The sequence below is a fragment of the Sinohyriopsis cumingii genome, chromosome 9 (assembly GCF_028554795.1).
Source record: "Sinohyriopsis cumingii isolate HCF-2022 chromosome 9, ASM2855479v2, whole genome shotgun sequence".
Taxonomy (NCBI): Eukaryota; Metazoa; Mollusca; class Bivalvia; order Unionida; family Unionidae; genus Sinohyriopsis; species Sinohyriopsis cumingii.
Window position 1 is genome coordinate 62,007,831 of NC_142969.1, and position 21,634 is coordinate 62,029,464.

The 21,634-nt window shown below is 35.4% G+C and overlaps 1 long non-coding RNA gene across 1 annotated transcript; it reads left to right on the forward strand.

The window, feature by feature from the left end:
- Window positions 1-10,552: 10,552 nt before the first annotated feature.
- LOC149791909 (uncharacterized) lies at window positions 10,553-12,964 on the forward strand. The gene is made up of 4 exons (XR_016423227.1): window positions 10,553-10,747; window positions 11,111-11,151; window positions 11,570-11,824; window positions 12,756-12,964. It is a non-coding gene; the product is annotated as an uncharacterized LOC149791909 (long non-coding RNA).
- The last annotated feature ends 8,670 nt before the right edge of the window (window positions 12,965-21,634 follow it).

Consider the following 21,634-nt stretch of genomic DNA (forward strand, 5'->3'; position numbering starts at 1 on the left):
TAAAAGCGGCGGAATATGTAAGAACTTAGCAATTTAACTGTCGAATGCTATTGACTATTAACAGCAATCATCTATCAATATAACTGAGTCTAAGTATTAGAGCAATTAGTCTAATCAAATAGTAATCTGACCAATCAAATAGTAATCCGACCAATCAAATAGTACTCCATCCCTTCCATATTTGATTGGCCACATTTTCTCAGCAACTTGCTCCACGAGTCACATGTTTTAGTACTTTAAAAAGAAAGAAGAAATAATATTTAATAATCAGTGCAAATGACAGTCATGTACACGGAATATACTGCATATATATAATAATGCATGAGAGTTTCGTTTTTGTGTTTCAGCACACAATTATTCATGCAAGCCACATACTTCAAATTCGTAAGAAAGCAAATGAAATACGTTGTCAAAATTGTCACGCATTTTGCCTTCTTGTATAATGCAAATGACACATTATGCGGTGTTTGACACATTAACTGCTCGCCACGTGGGCAGTACAAAATTTGTTCATTTGACTTGAAAAGGAAACTTTAAACGCCCATTAAGAAGCGAGAAAGGTAATTAGGTCACATGGTACAAACTAAAGCAAATTATTACCCTTGAGAAATGTATGAATGGTATAACTGCAACCAGGACTAACTAAACAATTAACGAGTGGTATACCTGCAACCATGGCTAACTGAAAAATCAAGAAAATAAACAATATTTTTTCCTTCCGTTTTTATAAAGTCCGAGGACAGTTGTGAGAAAAGGCACACAGAGAAGAAGGACAGTATCAGCAGACGCAAACACACACACACACAAGCACACACACACATGTAAGTGTTTTTCTCTCTCTCTCTCTCATTACTTTTCAGAAAGGCTGTTTAATTAAACATACTGATATTTAGGTTTTCCTTTTCAGCTCTTTTCGTATATTTTTTTTTTTAAACGGGTATGCCGAGATTGTTTCCGATACTGGCAAGCAATACTTAATAAAGTGGCAACTCTCTAAATACAGCTATATGTTTATGGTTGCTTGCGCCTTAAGTTATTCATAGGTACCCTTGCCAATATGAATTACTCTCATTAGACTGTCTTACATTTTCACTCCTAAGTTCCTTTGCCGTGTTACACTTTAAAACTACTTACACTGAAATTAGTGACAATCACACCAGTCGCTACTTTTTCCGAAAGTAGAGACAAGTCCCATTGCATAAGTTCAGATATGGGTAAGGTAGAATTACATTTGGGTCATCAGAAGAAAAGTGGCCTTAAAACAGTGGCATAAATTTAATGAAACAGATTTCAAGATGTTCACTCACGACTAACTTATATCACCAAACATTATGTTTCTCGATGCACATATACAAAATAAATTATATAAAATATTTGGATTCCCATGCAAAAGAGTAATTAACATACTTTCAGCTGGTATATATTTTGTAAGGAAATACACTGAATAACCAACGTAAGCGTTAATTGTATAAAGAAAAAAATCATATATGTACGACACAAAAAATAAGAGAAGCCCTCGTATGCAGACTAATGGATAATGTACACACTATTGCATATAGTGACCGCTCCTGTGGCCTAGTGGTTAAAGCGTCCGCCTCATATGCGGGCGATCGTGGGTTCGATCCCCGGCCGAGTCATACCAAAGACTTACAAAAAAGTTACTAACAGTTGCCTGGCTTGGCGCTCAGCATTAAGAGGCTAGTGTTAGTACTGGTCGGCCTGGTGTCAGAATAATGTGACTGGGTGGGACATCATGCTAAATGTCTGCGGCATGATGCCCCAGTGCTAGACAACACTATAAACTGTCACACTGCAGACATCGTAGCGATATGACTGAAACATTGTTAAAGCTACGTTAAAAATCCAAATCACACACACACTAATGCATAATATACACATTAATGCATATAATACATTCATGCATAATCTACTCACTACTGCAAATAACACACTAATGCATATAACACATTAATGCATAATATACACACTAATTCATGTACAAATTAATGCATAATGTACACACTAATGCAAATAACACACTAATGCATAATGTACACACTAATGCATATAGCACACTAATGCATAGTGTACACACTAATGTATATAATAGACTAATGCATATTGTACACATTAAAGCATATAACAAACTAATGCACACTAAAGCATATAACAGACTAATGCATAATGTACACACTAAAGCACATAACAGACTAATGCATACGATAAACTGTAAAATCAATAAATTGTCTATATGTATCATGCAAACAAAGAAAAGTTTTTCATGATTATTCCTCTTTTAAGATCATTGAATGCAAGTCTCGAGATGAAACTGAGCATCCCATATTTTAATGAACGGATCCTTTCGTGAACTCTTCTCTTTCTTAACTTATTTTAATGGATTATACGTAACCATTTCTTGTTTGTTTTAAATATACGCAAGACACGTGCCTTCTAAAACTTCGTAACTATTTTTGTTTCCTGCAAAGTGTAGACTTGCAGAATAATGCAGATCAAAGTCAAGTCATTACATCTTTTTCAGTGTATATTCTTTACCTTGAAGTAGTTTCGTCTTAAAAGATAGCGCGAGATATGATCGCAATCGATATAAATGCCCCAAATATCCATATATCATACAAGTTGGTACTGACAGGCGAACAATCTAAACATTTTCACTAAATTTTAAATGCATTACTTCAAATCACTATTTAATTTCAAAGCACCATCTTTCAATTCTGTACGGACAGAAACGGCAATAATAACTGATTAAAAACTTCATGTGACAATGTATTGGAAATGATAAATTGAGAATATTTCTATACATGACGATCATACCTGTATTTGCTTCTTGAAATATCTGTTTTTGTCCCTGTATAATATTCCATTATATTTTTAAAAAACTCCGAGATAAAACTATGACTCAACATCTTCCAAAGTCTGATAAATTATACTCAGGTGATTTCGTATCCGCTTATGCTCCATTTATATCAAGAAGCTCCAATTTATTTTGTAAAACTGTATAATATTTGCTACTAAACAGTGTCGCATACAAAATAATAAAATACATAACTAAATTCCTCTATGAGCATAAATTTAATATTCAGATCATTATTAATGGAGGTAAAATTGTTTATTTGAATGTGAGTCTACGACATCATTTTCCCACTCGAAATCCCTAAACTTGTAATAACTTTAAATGTTTTAGAGAGGGGACTATTTTATTAATAGTCTTAGCTTTTTATATCAATGTCGTTTGCTTTATAAATTACTCTTTCTTGCAATAACATCTGAATCAAAATCAGTCTTATTTTTGTGTTCAGTTCTTAATTTGGGTGGATTTATTTATTCAAATTAGTATTCACTGGAATGGCAAAGTGCTCTATAATAGTCTTGGACTAAACGTGAATTTGGAATTATATTCAGTCAGTTACGTTTTAGATTATAGTATTGTGATACATCGCCATATTCCAGGCCACTGGCACATTAGCATGCTCCAGACGCATCAACACATTCAATATTGGAATTATTTGCAACACCACTGGAATTCAATTGGAACTTCTTACATTTGGACATGTGATAGTACATTTAGGACTATTTGGGATTTAATTCACACTACTTTAAGTTCGTTTAAAATTTTCACTTTGAATTCTAGGAACTAAGATTTTTGTTGAATTTTATAAATCTTGTTGATTTTTGCTCTTTTCTGTTACTTAAAGACCAAATAGTCACACACACACACACATATATATATATATATATATATATATATATATATATATATATATATATATATATATATATATATACCATTTAAAACAGATAACATAATTTTTCAGCACTGGATCTCTACTGAAAACTCCTGTGTGATATCACATATTTGAACCAGTCATCTCAGCTAGTGTAGTTTATGTACTATGCACCTTGTTGATAGTTACGATGTGGGGTATGGGAAGGATGAAATCTCGCTACTCCCCAATCTTAACTGTCAGAGTCAGTATATTGTACTGTTTGTTTATGGGACCACTATCACTATAACCATTTCCCTAATTTTTAATTGCAATTGTAAGTAACCCCTCTAGGTAACCTAAACTGTTAAGGAACACGAAAATGGATTTATAGAAACAAAAATCCGTTACTTATGTGTCTGGACAACAACGATTCGGCCAAGTCACAACGAACTCATGAGAGCATCAAATCCAAGAGTCGTTCATACGTCAAACAATCTTTTGCTTTGAATATTCAACTTTACTCAGATCACTTTTGCCAATTTCGATTCCGATTAAGACCATGCTATGGAATGTGTACGACCTTAGATTGCCTACCTTTGGTAGAATTCTTTGTTTGCTGTTGACGTAGATGTTACTTTGCATATGGAGAATCCCCAGCTACGAAGCAGACGCGATCAACAAAAATTCATTCGTTGAAACAGAGGTCTAGAACTGATAGAAAAATCTTTTTAAAAAGAGAAAAAATTCCAAATTAAAAATAAAATTATAAAGAATTGCAGTTATAAGAATTTAATATAGTTTTTCCGAGTTTATACCACGATAAGCTCGGAGAGAAAAACAACATTAAACTCTAAATGGAATTAACGGCTTTCGGCACTGTGATTGGATAATGTTTTTCTAGTCGTACAACATGAATTTGCCCAATTTCTATTCACAAAAGTGGTGAGTTCATTTTAGTCTTATAGCTTATAGGTGTAGTGGGGTACAAGATTCAGATCATGTGTTTGTTGTTTTGTGAGAATTAGGCTGTCAGATGAATTTCCACATTAAACTGTCGATTCTTAAACGGCAGCATGCTGTTTATCGTTCACAATGCATGAGCTAGAGAGAGCTAATGGTGAAGTGGAGAGATAATAAGGCGAGCTGGAAAATTTTTAGGGTTACCTGGAGAGATTTTAGGGTGAGCTGGAGAGATCGTAGGGTGAGCAGGGGAGATCGTACGGTGATCTGGAGTGATCGTAGGGTGAACTGCCGAGATCATGGGGTGAGTTAAAGAATGAGAGCTGGAACGATTGTCGGGTGAAATGGAGAGATCGTAATACATGATGGAGAGAAAGTAGGGTGAACAACATACATCGTAGGGTAAACCGAGGAATAAAGAATCATGACATCGTACTGTTACGACTCTATGGTCAAAAAATAAGTAACAAGAAAGAACAAAATCAAATACTTTTGTGTGCATAATTGTGAAAGGATAATATATGTCATAAAAATAAAAAGTGAAAGAGTTTAAAAAAACTTACTGTATGGTAAATCATTTCCTAACATCCTAAAAGTTCTATTAATTCCAATGGTTCAGAGTAATCGAAATAAGTTCCAAAGGTATTCCGGACGATGTCACTACTGTACTAATGTGTCAACAGTACGGACTAAATCACTGTGATAATCCCAAATAGGCCTTTAAATGAAGTCACAGTTATTTAAATATAATAATAATGAGAACTTTGTATAGCGCCTAATCTTTAGAAGCTCTAAGTGCTTTACAACATTAGACAACACCTATAAGATAAAAACATAATGATATGATTACAAAAATAAACACAATGAAATTAGAAAACATTAAAAAACATGCTGAGAATATTTAAGGTAGGAAACATTAATCAGTCTTTAAGTTTGTTCTTGCTGTCGAAATAAGTGAGTTTTGAGAGCCCTCTTGAATGGGATCACTGTGTCTTTGTGTTTAAGTTCAGTGGGCAATTTATTCCACGTTGCTGGGCCCTGGTATGCAAAAGAACGCTGTCCATATGACTTTGTTTTCATAGTGGGAATAATCAGTATACGATTGTCAGAAGAGGAGCGTAAGTATCTTGCAGGTGTCTACACATGGGTGAGGTCGGATAGGTATGTTGGACTAGAGTCCGACAGTGAAACGTAGCACAGAGAACAAATTTTGTGTTTGATTCTGGATCGAATGGATAGCTACTGTAGCGTACATAGTAGCGGGAAGGTGTGCTCCGATCGTGATACTCTAAGTATGATCCGAGCAGATGTGTTGAACTTTTTGAAGTTTCTGGAACAGATATTGATATGAACCAGACATAATTGAGTTCCAATAGTCCACTCTTGAAAGTACTAATGAACACACAAGTGTTTTAGTGGCATCAACTGAAAAATATTTGCGAATTGAGCTGATGCGTCTCAGCTCAAGATATGCAGCCTTGCATATGTTCGTGACATGTTGGTGCAATGTGAGACTGCTATCCAGAGTAACACTTAGGTTTCGTACTGATTGTGTGAATTTAATGTTGGTGTTCCTGATATTTATTGTTTGAGATAAAGGATGCGAATGAGAAAGTCTTTGTGTTGTGATCAGAATGGCCTCAGTTTTATCATCATTCATCTGCAGCTTGTTACATGTCATCCATGATTTCACATCAGAAATGCACCTCTCTACACCTTGGATGGTAGCATCAACTTCAGTTGGGTGGTTAGATTTGTATATTTGGGTGTCATCAGCGTACAATTGGTGAGACACTGGATGATGATCTATGACACTTGAGAGCGACTGAGTGTACAAAATGAAGAGAACAGGTCCAAGAACAGACCCCTGTGGAACACCACAACATAGATCAACTGGGCTGGAGTGTATTCCATTTGCAGATACAATTTGTGTCCTGTTGACCAAGTAGGACTTGAACCACAGTAAGGCTGTATCATGAATGCCAAATACATGCTGGAGACGGTGAAGTAATATATAATGGTCTATTGTGTCAAATGCTGCAGACAAATCAAGGAGGGTGAGGACTGTAATCTTTCCGCTATCCAACGCAGAGAGAATGTCATTAACTACTTTTAGAAGAGTAGTTTCAATACTGTGGCAAGGGCGATATGCATATTGTACATTGCTAAAAAGACTGTTTGAATTTAGATGAGATACAAGCTGGGATAGAACAACCTTTTCTAAGATATTTTATATGAATGGGAGATTAGAAATTGGGCGGTAGTTCTTTAAATCGTTATGGTCTAGTGTTAGTTTCTTCAGCAGAGGCTTTACAATGGCAGTTTTGAAAAATGAGGGAAATTCCCCTGATGAGAGGGAGGTATTAATAACATCAGTTAGTGAAGGTAATACTGGAACGAAGCACTCAAGCAGCAGTGATGTTAGAATTTGATCAAGTTCACATGACTTTGGTGCACTCTTCATCAGGATTGTGCGTACGAAATCCATAGAGACAGGTTCAAGAGCTGCTAATGGCTGCCGCTCAAATTCTGTATCCCAACTGTATGGTGACGACCAGTCAGATGAAATTGTGGTGTCAAGTTTATCTCTAATGGTTTGTACTTTGTCACGGAAGAAATTTGCGAAAACATGTCCGGAAGGTCGACTGGAAAGAAGGTACTTGGAAGTGGTGTAGATTTGTTCCTTGACATTAGCTTGTTAGTAATCTCGAAGAGCTCTTTGCAGCTGAAACTGTCCATGATATCAGTAGTGTAGTGGGCTGATTTCGCTGCATGGACTATATTTGTGACATTCTTCTTAGCGGCTTCATAGATTTGCTTAGAATAGTGAGTCTGGTGGAAAGCCAAAGCCTCTCTGCTTTACGGCGGTCTCTTTCAGCAGTGCGAAGCTGGTCCCTAACACTGCTATACCATGGATGACACTTTTGAATTGATAATCTGCACTTGGTAGCTGGGGCATGTTTGTCAAGCAATGAACGGAGGCAGTTATCGAGCTGTTTTGCGGTAGTAGGCAAGCAAGTTGTTAGGTTAGCTTGGATGTCGTGCATTAGTTTGGTTCTATTTATCAAACGGAGGTTTCTCTTAGTAGCAGATAAAGGTGGAGGATTAGGGACTGATACGTCAAGATGGCATATAATGCAGAGGTGATCTTATGCAAGGTAATGGGATACCAGGGAGGACCGTAGAATATTATCACCAGGTCTATGAAGAATCCAGTCTAAAATGTGACTATGCATATGGGTGGGTTGGTTAACTGACTGTTTGAGGTTGAAAACATTAATGGAATCTATGAGTTTTTATGTATTTGGGTTTCCGGGACAGTCAAAGTGAAAGTTGAAATCTCCAAGAATAATCAGGTTGCCACCTATCGAATTTCCATAGTCCAGGAGATTCGGAAACTGCTCCAAAAAGAGAGAGTCAGCCAGCTTGTTTTTTCTACTAGGAGGAGGGCGGTATAGGCAGAAAAAATGGACTGACCTTTGCTCAGTGTGGGTTTGGACTAGTTCAAACGATGTGTGGTCGAAATTGAATGTTGTGGTGTGGTTAAGACGTTTGATCAGGGTGTTCTTTGTGATGACAGCAATTCCACCTCCGCGAGAATTACGGGGGAACGACTTGATGGAGTAACCAGTGGGTGTTAGATCCACACACTTGGGCACATCGCCTGATGTTTTTAGCCATGTTTCTGTCAGGAAAAAGACGTCAATATTCTAGTCGTTGATAAAATTAATTATTTCTGTGCGCTTTTCCGGTGGTCCTACTGACTGGGCATTGAATAATGCAATACGCAGAGGTATCTCTTGGATAGTTGACACAAAGGTTGACGAATTAATAGGGATTTGAATTAGGTTATTTAAATTAACGGTCGAATTTTTAAAAATTGTTGAACCGAAATAAGGGAGATAACTGGAATTCTTCTTCCTGTTCTACGCCGGCCAGCTTTGAAACAACCTTTCTTTTTTGGCTTCTGTTTACATTTAGGTAATGATGAATGTTGTCCCAGTTCGTTTAGTCTAAAGCACAATGTAGTGTGGAGAGCCAAGGAGTGATCATTTAAAGCAATTAATGAGTGTCCATCATAGCATAAACGGGTTGACTGGCGAGTATCACATGATGGCGGTTTGTTCAAAAACAGTGGAGGAAGACAGCTGAGAGAAAGTCTAATTGTTCTCATTTCCAAAACAAGGAGATGAAGAAACACACACAAATTTAACAGCCAATACATAATGAACAAAATGACGTGGATGAAAACAGGCAACAAGCACAAATATCATGAAAACGGCACTAAAAAACGGAACAGCTGCTTCAAGCCGGTTAAGCGATAGCGGCCATCTTGTTTGTTCAAATATAGCTAATAATCCCAATGTCTTTGAATTTTTCACAGTCATTACAGCTATTATATATCTCAATAGTCTTTAAATGAATGTTAGAACACTGCAATGCCAAGGAATAATTATATTAAATAAATGAAGCAATGCTCTCTATGAGACTCTTCCGAGATCAATCTTACTACTAAGAAAGCATAGATCTGTGTAATAATTCTAGCCAGAATGCAATGCAAGGCTTTGAATGAAAATTCATGGTATTTTGAAATACTCTGTCTGTAAACAAATTCGCTAATTTACACTGACAAATCAGGAAATAGGTCAGGGTCCTTGTTGGATCACATGCTGTTTATCTGAACTATTGTACAACTCAAGCTTGGAACTTTATGAATGAAACAACGTACATTCTCGAGCTCAGCTTACGGTCTATCGAGCTCACCCTATGATCTGTCCAGCACATCCTTCAATCTCTCTAAATCACCCTCCATTATCTCCAGCTGCCTTCACCAGCACAGTATACAATAGAGCTCACCCTACGATCGGTACAGCTCACCCTACAATCTCTCCAGCTCACCCTACGATATATTCAGCTCATTTTGCAAACTCTTCAGCTCGCTATACGAACGCTTCTATCTCATCCGGTTTGAACGATTTGGCCTGCCATAATTTGTCCCATTTGTTTCCATTTAACTCGAAATCTAGCTGGTTTTGACCGGTTCGTTTCTTTTAGCTTGTTTTTGAAACTTCCAAGTAAGTCTGATCATAGGTCTTTACTTTTGTCTTGTACGTCCCAATAACATGTATCTCAGTCCTCTGCCGACCCTCGCAGACCGAAGAGCACTGTTTTAAAATATCAGAATGTATTGATCACGTTCTCGGGTGTTGTCTCACCTTGTTGGCCAGATTTCCACCAAGGTTTAATTTTATTCTTAGAAACTGGCTTCGCTCTGCTCGAAAAATTTCACTTTCCTTCTCGTTTGCATTGTATGTCATTACACTTGAAAACATAATCGCAAACTTCAAGTTTAAAATGCGACATAGTTTGATAATCCTATTCCTAATAACGTAAAGAATACCTGAGATTGCAAAGTTAATTGGTGTTGGTGTTGGGGCGGGATGGATGGATGATTTGATGACCCCCCCCCCTTGTAATCCACTGTCGCGGGTTGTTTGAAGAAAGCTGTTATCAATTTCATAGCATAGAACGTTCTCCTTAAATAAAGTATTATGTTGGGGTGCTTTACGATACTGTTATATATTTCAGAATCATCAGCAGGCGTGAATCTTGAACTGTGTACATTATCTTTGCTTGCCTGTTCTGTCGTCTGCATCTGTTGTCATGGCTCAGATTCAAGTTTGGTTAAGAGAACCATTAATTGACTTAGATCTGCTGCAATCAGTGCTTTTTTGCTATACATAGTTATGACGTCAATGTATCCAGGCACCGTAAGGTCATCCGTCATTTTGTGGGTCAATGATTTTGTTTCGAATAACGTTACTGAATATAATTTGCAGTCGCACAATGGTTCATGCATGCTCTGTTAAAGGATCTTCAAACCGTGCATATGATTACGTGAAATATATTTTGTTTGACATTATACCTGCTGTGAGGAAATTTAAAGGAGAGCAAACGAAGAAACTAAGTGATGAGCGACGACGGACACGATTGCCCAACACGAACAGAAAAGACCTGCCGTTGAAGTATTCCAAAAATCTGCACAGACCACTTTATTCACGGTACTTTTATGGAATGTACTAAGGATTATTATTATTATTATTATTATTATTATTATTAGTAGTAGTAGTAGTAGTAGTAGTAGTAGTAATAGTAGCAGTATCTACCAAATGTAATTCGTACAGTGAATAACACAGAAAGGTAGAACTTTGTGGCTGTTTTCTCTTTATATGTTTAGAAACTTCAAGTGAACGTGAGCTACAGTTATTATCAATGTTTTTCTGAAAATAATTATGCTGATAATTTTCTCATTTTTCAATTTCTTATATGTCATCACGATTCTGACTAGGTTTGTAACAATGCCATTATTATATATCTGGTCGCTTTGAAATATTTACAAAAGTTAGTTTTGTTTTCTTTTTCAGGAAAACCTGCAGACCTGATTGTACTCTCAACCTTAAATTTGGTGACTTACCAAAATATTATTCCTTATATTGTATATTCTAAAACAGCATTTTGTTTTTCATCCAGCCTTCCGTTTGACTGATATCACTCAATTTAATACAATATATTATATTCATAACCAAATAAGAACATTATCAGAACAATATCGTTTGATGGCATTTATTCACTAAGGGTTTGCATTTCTAATAGTTATTAGATTGTCAGTATTTAAAATACCATTATACTTATTTATAAAATAACATTAACAGTTGCATTTCCTGGAATTTCCAGAACTGTGCAATAATTTTGATATGTTGTATAATCAGTGGTGTAGTGCTAAATGAAGAAATAAATGAAAGCAGTTCCCACAGCACTACACTTCCTTGTATTCAGATATATTCCATTTGATAGAGCTTCAGTCATATATTTTTAAATTACAGGTACAGCTGAAAACAAAATTAGGAGACCAGATAAGAACTTGACATAGCTAGAGTGTTGCTGCATTTGCAGCATTTTCAGAAACCATTCTTGCCCAGGAAATGGATGAACCTGCTGATCACAGGGTTAGCAATGTTTGTTCCGTTCTAGTCATGGGAAACATGAAACAATATAAAGAACCATCATCAAAGACTAACTCCTCTAGCCATAGTGAAATTCAACACCTGATTACAGAAAGCACAGTGCTGAAAAATAAAGTAAGTTGCTACAAAATGAAACAGGACTCGGTTTGTGAAAATGACGATAAGTTAAATATTACACTGGAATGCCAAGCTACATGACCCTGACACCCCTGTTTGATTTTGCAGTTCCATACATTCTAATCAATAGAGGACATGATGATGCGATGTTTGAAAAATAAATGATGATGACTCTAACGAGACTTAAACTCAACATCCTCTTGCAAAGCTATCTGAGGTATCAATCCGTGTTAAGGGCATTTTTAGATGTTATTCGTATTGTATATATTAAATTAAAGCCTCTTCTGTTCTGGCCCTAGAGGGAAGAGCTTCAGCTTACTATGACCATAAGGAGTTTTAGTACCTATGATAAAAAGGATTTCAGTGTGGGAAAAAAGTAAAATATACACGTTTTTAACAGAATAACACGTTTTTAATCAGCAATATGTTGGTTGTGAGAATTTGGAAAATATACGAATTTCTGGGATGGATGTGGGTGAAGCAATGACAACTCTGGGTAATAAATTAGCATCATGACAAATCTGGGTAACTGGGTCATATGTAATGCTATATCAGCACAATTTAGTTAAGGTATGATCTGGGGTGGGAAAGGTTTGTTCTACATAATTTAATATTAGTTAGCCAGGGTCTGGGCTTATGAGATGAGATGATTTTGTATATATATATATATATATATATATATATATATATATATATATATATATATATATATATATATGTGTGTGTGTGTGTGTTAGGCTCGAATAAATAGTACCACAAGAAAGAGTGAAATTAACAAGCTTTGAAAAAAATAAAATAATTTATTTCCCTGGAAAAATTATGTAAAAATGAAAAAATATGAACATACGGTTTTATAGAATCAAATCCAAAATAATCCAAGAATAAAATTTTGGTAGTCCTAATAACAAATTGTTCTTCTTATTTCAAGTTCGAATCCCGACGAAGAATCCAAGATGGAAGACGATAACTTAAGCTGCAATCTGTAGTGTTGAAGTCTACAGTTCCTTGCAAAAACAAGAATTATCACTCCGGTTTAGGATATTTGAATAAAGTTTATATAAAAAAACTGTCGTTATTCAACAATTTCACATGAGCACACATATTTTCCAGAAAAAACAACAGAATTAATCTTTTGAATCAAAGTGATTTGCAATAAATCCAAACAGCACAACATACAACTATCAGCGTAAGAGAACGCACAGTGTAACTGAGAATAATTCTCCAAAACAGAGATTATATCGTCTCCTAAAACGTAAAAAGGGGTCACGTGATCATATTCTGGAAGCTTATAGAAGTTAGGGATTTGTTAAGATACACGTACACCCAGTATGGCTCTGACGAAAACCAATCATTTTACTCTAAGAAATAAAAAAAGTAAAAAATTGTTTACATTTTAATCTCGTAGTCCCATCATGACCTCGACAACAACCAATCATTTTGAAATAAAAATATAACTTGTTTACGTGATTGCTACAAATTTTGAATCAAGGTCAGGTTTTAGATCAACACCTGGTGTTCATATAATTAACAGTCACTGTCAAACTATTTTCTGAAAAAAATGGATCATCTCTAGTGAATAAAGTTACACTACAATATCATGTAAATGAAACGCAAAAAATTAAACTGACAAACAATTCAATTGAAATAAATATATATTAAGTCAGATATAATTAAATCAAATATAAATCAAATATAAATAACCATATATATATATATATATATATATATATATATATATATATATATATATATATATATATATATATATATATATATATATATATATATATATATACATATGTATATGTATATGTGTATATATACATATGTATATGTATATATATACATATGTATATGTATATATATATATATATATATATATATATATATATATATATATATATATATATATATATATATATATATATAAATATGTATGTATGTATGTAATAGTAAGAGATAGTGTGCACATATTCAGGAGAATAAGAACAAGAAAAGAAACGAGAACCAGATACAAGCTGAGATACGAAATTGGAATGGAGTAGAGATAGGATACCTAGCAGTCACAATGGAGTGATAGATAGTGCTAGATGGTGTAAAACTTGGAGAGGCGGACAGTGTATAGAATCTTTTTTATACATGTATATATTTTCCAATACAGTCGCACATAGTTTTTCATGTTGAATACGCATGGGTGAGTGTGCGACGATACCTGGGTATATGCATGATTCTGTTTTTATTTTTGTTTATTGTTTTAAAGATAACCAATTACAAAAACTGAGGAGAACATGACAGATATGTCAGTCATTACCAAATGTGTTATCATTGTTAAAGAAATTTGTTTATTATTATTATTATTATTATTATTATTATTATTATATGCAATAGAACGTGCAAGAAATAACTGAACACAATATATTCAACATTCTGTCATTGTTATATTGTACAAGCACCACAATGTGCATGTATATGTTTTCTTACATGCAAATGTTTTGAGACTGTCCTTCTAACACTTTTTATGCTTTCTAGCTTTATTGTCATACATTGGAAGACATTCTGGACAAATGTATGATCCTTTTGGTGCTCTAGTCATATTAATGTGCCTAAAGTAAAGCCATTTCAATTTGAATTTCTCATTATCACAGACGAGAGAGAGAGAGAGAGAGAGAGAGAGAGAGAGAGAGAGAGAGTTACAACACTGATGAATGCAGCTTCCTTTCCATTTATGCAATAGGTTTCATTCCTGTAGGCTGTGGTCTGGTGAATCATTTTCCTGTCGGTTCAGAGAGAATAACATGAACAAAGAATTCTCTTGACTTCGCTACTATATCGTTCCACTGCTCAGTGTGTGGCAGTATCCTTTCCACAAATATACCTTTCTGTGCGTGTCCAGATAACAAAGTCACAAAACCTCTTTTTACTGACAAAAAAAAAGATTTGTGTTTGTACCCGATAATAATACAGATGGCATGTTTTTCAGCCTGTTGTCTTTGTATTTTCATTTTTAATATCAGAATCTGTCAGAATACGGACACTTCACCTCTACTGTCCCCTCTTCATAACAATTACATGAAACAATGGCAATGGCATCGGGAGATGATCCAAATATGGGGAAATTCATATTTGATTATAAAACCACATTCAACAACTGTGAGATTGTCATGAACATGCCCTGATATGCATACACTGCAACTTTTTCACCTTGTTACCCTATTAGAAAATTTCACTTGGTGGCATTGTCTCTTATGGTGGAAAAAGACGGCTTATCAATGTAAGATAGCATATTGCTTAGTGATGACGTTATTCTTAACAGGTGTTAGTCTTTACACTCAGCTTGTCCACGGGTGAGCCTCTTTGCATGCTTTTGTGGTTGTTCTGCAGTAACATTAATGTCTTGGAACATATTTTCACAACAGTACAATTATCATCTGTGAGTTTGCAAAGAGGATGTGGAAGATTATTACCTACAATTGAAGCAATAAAATGATCCGCATACTTGGGCATGATTGAAAGCAATACAGGTTTAGTTTTGGTCGAAAAATACTTTGATATGAAGTCATCCAATTTAGTATCTGTTGCTGCAGGAATATATGGGAGTGTCGGCTTGGTTTTCGTTTGTTCCCTGTTATGGGTGGTTCTACGGATGACATTGTCCAGGTTCTTTTCAGCTGATGTCAAATAATCTGGGAATTTCCTCTGTAGTCAACCTTGTCAATGCGTGATGGTAGCTACCAGTATGCTTTTTCTGAGGAACTGTCTTTGTATTTCTATGCGCACAGCTGTCTCAATGGAAAATAAAGGAGTGCACCGATATGACTACAGGCCTCCCCAAGGCTGGCCATACAATCACAATGGGCTGCCTCAATAATACCTGTTTTTTTCTACAGTTAACCACGGTTTTAATGCTGTGTCATTGATACGCTGCGAGTGTCGTACCTGAAAATGCAGAGAGAATTCCATTTAGTTCTTCGGTTATTTTGATCATTTTTAAATGAAATATGTACATGTGTAAACATGTGAAAGATAATATGTGCATAAGAAAAACAAAAACGTGTGTCTCTGGTTTCCGTCCGGTCCCAGTTTTTCGTTGTCAACCATAATGAATATTATGCTGACAAGTTAAAGTACTAATGATACAAACCAAAAACTTAATTTGAAATCTTTGTGAACAAAAAGCTAGTGATAGTTTGTCTCCAAACTTCACGCTATTTGCTTATTCATATTCATATTTTCATTCGCACACTTCCGTCAGTTATACATGAAGTTCATACCAAAGTTCTCTCATCAATAGAGATTAAACTATTTCGGAAAATTAATAAATACATCGAACATTTTCTTATTTTGAAATAGAAGTAAATCAACCAGTTTACCAAAAGAGAAAATATAATTTATGCTGCTGAGTACCTATGCGGAAGTTTGCTTGTGATTCATTTGTTAGGCTCATGATCTTATATAGCTTTTTCAAATACGTCAAGAACGTAACTGGACATGTATTATCTTGATCTCCTATAATAGTATAGCATTGTGTAGGCATTGTACAACATCTAAGCCTTTATTTAGATATGATATCAATGTTAATTCAATATTAAGCAACATAAATATATTATTCAATTGTATGTAATTATTATATATTAATTTAATATCTTGCATGACCTATTATTTTATCTCTTCCAGTAGAAGTTGAATGGACCTACAACTGTCAAGAAACATCGACATATCAATTCCCAGGAACTAGTTCAGACTAGTCTACTTTGGGTGATTTGGTATTTTACAGAAGATGCATCCACCGTGTAAGTTGCATGTCTCTCTAACCAATAATGAGTGACCAAAAACTTATCTTATGTCAGGGAAGCATGAGGGTAGGTCATATTGGCCTACTTTTATTTTGGTTTGCTGCTTCACAGTTCTGCAACACAGTTAAGTTCTTTAGTATAAAATATGTCTGGAAAGTAGTACTGGCTCTCGTTGTACCAAAATTAGAATGAATATATATATATATATATATATATATATATATATATATATATATATATATATATATATATATATATATATATATATATATATATATATATATATATATATATATATATATATATATATATTGCAACATTTTGTTAACATCGTTGAAGACATTTTAAGGTCATTTACTTTAAGTGTGTATCTTATATGAGTACATATGGTCATTTGGTAAGAAGACAAATATAATAAAAAGCATTGTTGATATAATCTACTGTACAATTATATATCGAACATAAAACCATTTTAGCGCTGGGAGAACGACTATGCTAAGAACATTTCAAATTCAAACATCGTTCCATAGTCTATTGGCCACATTATCCTAGTTGTAACCGAAAACATAGACATTGTTTTCTTGATGTAATTTCAGTCCTTAATCAGTATTGAGCTTGGAACACTCATTACTGAAATTAGCAGCTGATTCTTTGGTGCGGAATTGAAAGCACATGCTTCAAACAAATGTAGGTCCAGGTGATATCCTTTTCTCTACACGGAAGGTAACATCCAGGTTTCATCTATACTGATAAATATAGCTTTGATCATGAGCACCCAGAAATTTAAAATTATTGCATTTTTAATAGGTTTACTATGGAAACTGAATTAGTACCGTGAGTTGTTCAGCTAGCCGTAGAAGAATATCTTCAGTGTTCGTTATTCTGATATCCTGGTGACGCCCATCTCAAACGTGATTTTATAAACAAAGTGTGAATCATTGGAATATCTGCTCTTGTAAGAACCTCATTGTCTATGACAATGCCTTGCAATATTATCTTCATCAGTTTCCTCAGGCAGTCCATATGAAAATGATTCAACTTTTGGCATGGCGTCTGTTACCGTCCAGAATTTACAATCATACAGCAGGGTCGGCAACACAATGGTTTTGCTGACCATGAATTTCTATTGTCGACTACCACCTCTGTACTCCAACATGTCTAACGTTGCCTGCCAAAGAAAATACTTGCTATGCAGTTCTAAAGCACCGATCCGCATCATCCCTGTGGACTGCACGTGACAGTATTCTGTAAAGATAGATGAACGTGTCCACTGCCACCAGGGGTTTGCCATTTACTCTGATGGTAAACTACTTATAAGGCTTTTCTGGTGCATCTTGGTGCATCACCGCTATTGTCTTGATACTGATTGTGAGACCGAACTTGTCATAAGCTGACTTTGATACATGTCAGACTTAGATGTGGCAGGGAACAGTCGTCAGCAAATACGAGATCAAGAACAGTCACTTCCTGTAGCTTCGCATTCGTCTGTAGTCTCCTCAGATTAAAGAGCTCGCCGTCACGTATCTATTGTATATTCCAGTGCCATGGTCATGGAAGGCAACTGCAAGCTTCGCAGAGAACATCAAACTGAACAGGGTTGGGGCCTACACATAGCCCTGCTTGACTCCATTAGTGAATGGAATGCTTCAGATGACTTGCTGTCGTCCACGACTTGAGCGAACATGCCATCAAGGAAGCACCGAACCTATACTTTTAATTTATTTGGGCAGCCAAAGGCCCATATAGCTGGCTGTGTCAGAGCCTTTAGTCTGGTTGAGACATGTCGTGTACAGGTTCGGGTTCTGCTCCTTACATTTCTCATGGAGTGTACAAACAGCCTTGTGAATCACATCGACCACCTCCCGCCAGAGAGTATGCTGGCTTCAAAAAATAACAAGGGATCACCAACATGACGTTTGCGGCTATTTAACTCACCATTGACAACTGACTGTTTAAGACAAATATATTGTGAACATTCCTATTACATCCATAATTATTTCTATGTTAAAATTCATTACTTTATGTGCTTAAATGTGATGATAGTTAAAATATTTATGAATTGTATGGTGTTGCGTGCAAAGCAATATTATGTTATTAGTACACGTGATCAATTGAATATGATACCATTGGTATCTGCATTCACTACGTGTGGCTCATCAGACAAGTAGTCGTTTAAAATGCACATATTTATGACAGAGAAGACCCACTTACATGTTGTCTATCTCCATCCTTTCATTAAGTCTTTAGAGAACAGAGTCTGTTAGCATATATTATCAGCTACTCACAGTTGAAGTTTGAAACCTTTAAAGTGTAAATTGGCTGCAACGGAAGACTTGTTTGATAAAGCACCGTACACACGAGATTAACCAGTAGATTAAAAGGTATTTTAGCACCTTGACACAAACAGATAGCTAAACTATAAATAATCGACCAATCACAGTGGATGTGTAACATGTTTTCTGACAATTCTAGCCAAATCAGTCGTTTAAAAACTTCATTCCTCAAAAGCATTGTCCCTATGAATCTGATTGATTTCTTTGTCGTATTCCTAGTTGACCAAAGTTACGTTTTACTGTGTGTATGTATGTATGTATGTATGTATGTATGTATGTATGTATGTATGTATGTATGTATGTATGTATTGTCGTTCTGGCAATCAGGAAATTATAATCCATCTAATCCGGAATGTGATGTAGTGTTTAGGTCCAAGGACCAAACATTGACTGCTCAGGAACCTAATTTCATTCCATGACATACGAATTCGTCCCCACTTAGAAATAACATAAAACAATATTAGAAATATTGCAAGCATATGTTCCAGAAACTCCGCACTGGCTATAACTATATTTGATCAACGTTCGTTCACAAAGTCCTCAACAAATTCTCTTGTTTAAATTCAGTGAAACCAGAGCCTCACATCGTGGTCATTCGTCCCTCTATGGAGACACGACGGAGACAAGGATTGCTGCCACTGCAACATCTCAATCCGTTTTCAGATAAAACCTACACGAGAACCGTCACTCGCCAATTTTAAACGTACACGAGAACCGTCACTCTCCAATTTTAAAACTACACGAGAACCGCCACTCTCCAATTTTAAACCTACACGAGAACCGCCACTCTCCAATTTTAAAACTGCACGAGAACCGCCACTCTCCAATTTTAAATCTACACGAGAACCGCCACTCTCCAATTTTAAAATTACACAAGAACCGCCACTCTCCAATTTTAAACCTACACGAGAACCGCCACTCTCCAATTTTAGGATTGATATTCCGCGGCATTTTTGTAGAATTTTCATTCCACATGCTTTTCCTATGTATAAAGAACATGCAGAGTTGAATACTTTTTTGAAGTCAGGATGGGGAATTTTCCATCTGGAATCGGGTGTCTACAGATCAGCTTTCTCTATACCATACTCCCCCCCCCCCCCCCCCGATTATATGAGCATTCATGGCTTTAGCAGGATTTCAAATTCAGTCTTCAGTAAGGTTTATATGGTTCGAAAAAGAATCCAAACAGATGATGAAATTAGTTATTTGAAATGTATCATTTAAACTTACGATCTTAATATGAGTGCAACATCTGCGTTAAAAATTGAAGACAACTGGCATAGGTGAGGTGGTATTGTGTCGTTCGCTTTGTATCGGACCCATATCGGACGCGTACACACCCTCTAGATGGTGAACATCGATAAGAATGCATATCACTTCCACACACAAAAGAAATTTCAATTTCATGCATCACCAGAATGGATGTTTAGAGGAATGCGTTAATATAACAAATTTCGAACATCTGTATTTATTACGTTTACATGGGTTACCGTTATTGTTTTTGTTTTATATACCTTTTTCCATAATCTTAACCGTTTAACCGGTTTCTTAAAAAATATATCTTGTACATATTTCATGTTTACATTTATTTTAAGGGCAGTATCATCATTTTGTACAATTTTTCAGTTGGACAGTTTCAGAACATTCCTTAGTAGATACCTTATAGCTATTATTTGGCTGCGGTACCGTTAAACACTAATATACACATACATACAAATTTGCCTCTGTTTTGTTTGTAGCAATTAACAAATATGTAAAACATTTTTTTCCTCAAGGAATTCAATAATTCGTTCTAGAAATATGGATTCATCCTATTGTCGCAGAATAATAAGAAAAGTAGTCAGTTTGAATTAATTGTGTCTCAACCAGATGATCTCCACTCTTGACAGTCTCTGCGTAATCTAATTTTGATGTCGTGCGGTTAAATTAAAGCGTTTGTAAGTCGACCCTCTTCTATCATGTGACGAGAATAACTTCTTAGAATAAATTGTCAATCAGCAGACAAGGCAGGTGTTAATGGTCTTTTAATATGCCTAGAGACTATAAATGTGCTCTCTATTGTCCAATCTTTCTTAATGGAGTTACTGGTCTTAATATCCAATGGAGGCAATAACAAAAATATATATTGATACTAAGCCGTTTAATCCGTGGAAAGGTGGAGTTAGTCTCAAAATGGCCTCCAGTTTACCTTACAGGAACGTATACAAAGCCATCAAGTTAGCGTTTTGGTTCCATTTTACACAAATTGCTTATATTGTGATATCAGGAAGGTCTCAAATTCACAATTTAGAAGCACAAAAAGATTAGTATATATCTTTCCTTATCATTAAAGGATTGAGTGTAAATAAAAAAATTAAACAGCATAGTCTTCTATGGCAAAATACCATAAAGCAGGCTCGGCTCAACCAAAATGGGTTTTTATTTATTAATTATTCTGATGTATTTCATTAACTTTAAAAGGATTAAAGTGATGGGCTCCAATACAGAAATAACTGCTTCAGTTTCCATGCCAAGCGTTGTATCCGTAGGTAATACACTTTACTTTAATTGTCCAACAGAACTAACTAAAATCTCCTTGCAAAACGCCTTAAAGTTAAATTGGCAGTACCGGCTTTTACAAATATATAATTGGGATACTTGAGTTTGCATGCAATAATAAAATAATAGCAAAATAAGAAGAA